Below are 4,457 nucleotides of genomic sequence, written 5' to 3'. Positions count from 1 at the left end.
CTCAGATAAAATTACCATTCACATGAGTGAGTGATTTGTGTGTATGTGTTTGTTTGTACCCTAAGAGAACATAAATCAGCTATTTTAAGAGCAAGAGAAATGTAGAGTCTCACAGGTTATTGGGTGTTGAGGTGAATTCGTTTAGTTATACTCCCATCACAAATGCTATTTCAAGTTGCCATGTGCGAGGGATAATAAAGGTATAGCCAAAAGGAACATTAACAACTCAAAGCCTATTAAACTGTGCCTAATATTCCAAGCTATAGTATTTGTTTGATATTGCTGCCACTTTACCAACCGCAGAGGAAGAGCAGAATTCAGTGCCCTTGCAAATCAGTTTCTGGGTTGGACCATAAATCAGTGATGCAGAGTCAGATATTTTCATAATGTACTTTTATTTATAAAATGTACAAGTCCTGTTCCCTTGAACAGAGGCGGTAACAGACAGCACACAGCAACTCCATCTTGTAGAAACATCAGGTAACATATATGCCCAGAAGGCTTGCACCTGTTTCTCTCCGCGGTATCAATCATATCTCTGCCTAATACACAATATTCTCTTTCTACCTTAGTCTGAGACTTACACGTGGAGAATCAAGGCTGCTCATCAAGACCACATGGCCCAGTCAAGTGCTTACCCTCCTTTTGCACAGCTGCTTTTCAACACAAAGGAACCTCAGAGCTTCAGATGCCTGACAAAGGAGAGTGCTTTAACCCATATAATTCCCTTATTGACTGAGTGCACTTATTGCATGGCATTTCAGCTCTTTCTGTAGGGAGTTTCATCCTGGGTGCTTATATGTCAAAGACCCCTCATGGGCAAGTCAGAACAATGTACAACTTCCAAATACAGTAACTCCTTACTTAACGTTGTAGTTATGTTCCTGAAAAATGCGACTTTAAGTGAAACGATGTTAAGCAAATCCAATTTCCCCATAAGAATGAATGTAAATGGGGGGGGAGGGGTTAGGTTCCAGGAAAAAAATTTTTTGCCATATAGTACAGTACTATAGTTGGGAGGTGCCCCCGCCTTACCTCATACTGGCACAGCGAACTGGCACTGGAAACAATGAGGCAGGCAAGGAGGCTGAAGGTGCTGTAGGCTAGGAGAAGCACATTGCACAGCAGCAGCTTCCCCTACTCTGCAAGCACCAGAGGCTGGGGGCCCAACCCTCGGCCCGCCCATTCCACCCCTTCACCCACCCTTAACCCGCCTCTTCTCCCCCCCACCCTTTACTCTGCACGCTGCGTCCTTGCTCCTCCCTTAGCCCTTCCTCCCCTGCCTCCTGGCCTGCCCGTGGCAATCAGCTGGCTTGCGGTGTTCAGGAGGGAGCGGGGAGGAGCGAGTACACAGCGCACAGGCTCCCCCGCCCTGCCCTGCCTCCTGAACGCCGCAAGCCAGCTGATTGACTTAGAGGAGAGGAAAGTGATCAGGAACAGTCTGTATGGATTCACCAAGGGCAAGTCATGCCTGACTAACCTAATTACCTTCTATGATGAGATAACTGGCTCTGTTGATGAGGGGAAAGCAGTGGACGTGTTATTCCTTGACTTTAGCAAAGCTTTTGATAGAGTCTCCCACAGTGTTCTTGCCAGCAAGTTAAAGAAGTATGGGCTGGATGAATTGACTATAAAGTGGCTAGAAAGCTGGCTAGACCATCAGGCTCAACAGGTAGTGATCAATGGCTCCATGTCTAGTTGGCAGCCAGTATCAAGCGGAGTGCCCCAAGGGTCGATCCTGGGGCTGGTTTTGTTCAATATCTTCATTAATGATCTGGAGGATGGCATGGATTGCACCCTCTGCAAGTTTGCAGAGGACACTAAACTGGGAGGAGTGGTAATTACGCTGTAGGTTAGGGACAGGATACGGAGGGACCTAGACAAATCAGAGGATGGGGCCAAAAGAAATCTGATGAAGTTCAACTAGGACAAGTGCGGAGTTCTGCACTTTACGAGGGAAGAATCCCATGCACTGCTACAGAATAGGGACCGAGTGGCTAGGCAGCAGTTCTGCAGAAAAGGACCTAGGGGTTACAGTGGATGAGAATTTGGATATGAGTCAACAGTGTGCCCTTGTTGCCAAGAAGGCTAACAGCATTTTGGGCTGTATAAGTAGGAGTATTGCCAGCAGATTGAGGGACGTGATCATTCCTCTCTATTCGGCATTGGTGAGGCTTCATCTGGAGTAGCGTGTCCAGTTTTGGGCCCCAAACTACAAGAAGGTTGTGGAAAAATTGGAAAGAGTCCAGCAGAGGGCAACAAAAATGATTAGGGGACTGGAGCACATGATTTATGAGGAGAGGCTGAGAGAACTGCGATTATTAAGCCTGCAGAAGAGAAGAATGAGGGGGGATTTGGTAGCTGCTTTCAACTACCTGAAAGGGGGTTCCAAAGAGGATGGATCTAGACTGTTCTCAGTGGTAGCAGACGACAGAACCAGGAGTAATGGTCTCAAGTTGCAGTGGGGGAGTTTAGGTTGGATATAAGGAAAAACTTTTTCACTAGGAGGGTGGTGAAGCACTAGAAAGGGTTACCTAGGGAGGTGGTGGAATCTCCTTCCTTAGAGGTTTTTTAAGGTCAGGCTTGACAAAGCTCTGGCTGGGATTATTTAGTTGGGGATTGGTCCTGCTTTGAGCAGGGAGTTGGCCTAGATGACCTCCTGAGGTCCATTCCAACCCTGATATTCTATAATTCTATGATTAATGTTGACTATTAAAATAATTCACATAGAACTGGACATACTGCTCAGTAATTAACTCAATTATTATTTCGGAATAAACTTTGCTTTTACATCTAGCTCTCTCTAATGTGAAGCAAGGTACCTAAATCAGTTTTAGACACCACTGAAATTGACAAAATCCCTGCTCAGCTGCCACCTAATCCTGTAAGTGCCTAAACTCACTTGGCACCTAAATTTCCATTGTAAAAATTCCCTAGGTGCCTACATATTTGCCCCTGATCATGTGCACTGCTGTCTCACTCTAGGTGTCCGGATCCCTATCTCCCCACTAAGTCCCACTGTAATCCAGGAACAAAGAAAGATAGGCAGAAAAGTGCTTATCTCATCCACGGGGCCCAATCCGGTGGGCATGTTTAGAGACCATATATCAGATCAGGTCCCATTCAAAATTAACCAGAGGAAAAGACGGTATCCACCTTACCACTTTAAGCCCAGCAGTTAAAGCAGTGATCGGGCATGCAGGGAAAAAATTTGGGTTCAATTTCTCTCTCTGACTGATAGGCAAATGGAGAGCTGTCTCCCAACCTCTCAGGTGAATATTCTAACCATGGAGCTATGGCTGTTCTAATGTTGGGCACTCTCAGTGTCTCCTGGTGAAGCTGTTGCTCCTTGAATAAATACTTAAGAGTCATTAGGCCAAAGAGAGTCATTAGAGAGAGAATATGAATCTGTACATTTGGGGTGAGCATGACCACTTGCAAGGTGTGAGATACAGGGTCCAGCCCTCCTGCACCAGTGACTCTTTCATTATTTGTACATAGTGGAACAGTTTTAACAGGAGAGAATGAGGGGCCCTCATCAGAATAATCCATAGCTCAGTGCTTATAGCACTCCTTTAGGATTCCCACCTATTTTCTTCTCATAAGACACAAGGGAGAATTGACCTGAAGTCTCCCAGGTGAGTGCTCTAACTACTAACCTGTAAATTATAAGGTGGGCAGCAGCATCACCTCCTCATGCCTCTAGCCATTTTGTGTGGAGCAAGGCAGGCATGTAACTCATTCTCACAAAAAATGGCTTAGGTGCCTAAATCATCTGACTTCAATAGAAGGGTTCCCAGTCTGTGGATGGCTAGCAGAGACAAGCACCTCCTGCCAGCCGCAACTTAGGTGCCTAGCTCAGTGCAAGAGGAAGGGCTTGTCATGGGCCCCTCTTGCCAGCATCTTCCCTTGGCTAGTTGAGGCAACTCCCAACCTAGCATGCTGGTTTCTGTTAATCCCATTCTTAATACGGTTGCCAACCCTCCAGCATTGGGCGGGAGTCTCCAGGAATTAAAGATTATGTCATGTGGTTAAATCTCCAGAAATACAGCCAAACAAACTTGACAACCCTATTTACTAGGTGCCCAGCTCTCCCCATTCGTTGTATGGGGGGAGCCAAGGCTCCCAACTGAAGCTTTGGCGCTAACAGGACTGTTCCTCTGATGTTTTTCTAAGCCTAACGCTGGGCGTTGCAACCCCGAAAGCCCTGTGCAGACCCAGTGCCCGGTAGCGGCTTGCGCGGGGCAAGGCAGAGAGCTGAGCCCGGCTTGAGCCAGGCGCTATCCACACTCGGCCGGCGTGTTCTTGCCAGCTGGCAGGGCGCACGGGACGGCCGGGCCGGGGGGCACAAACCAGGCTCGGGGCGGCCAGGCTTCCACACCCGGGTCCTGCACTCAGAGCTCCGACTGAACGGACCCGGGGCCTGCCGCCCGTGGGCAACTAGGCGCGCGGGGCTC

The sequence above is a fragment of the Chelonia mydas genome, chromosome 5 (assembly GCF_015237465.2).
Source record: "Chelonia mydas isolate rCheMyd1 chromosome 5, rCheMyd1.pri.v2, whole genome shotgun sequence".
In the NCBI taxonomy this organism is placed as follows: Eukaryota; Metazoa; Chordata; order Testudines; family Cheloniidae; genus Chelonia; species Chelonia mydas.
The sequence above is the reverse complement of the archived record's forward strand: the minus strand, read 5'-3'. Positions refer to the sequence as shown.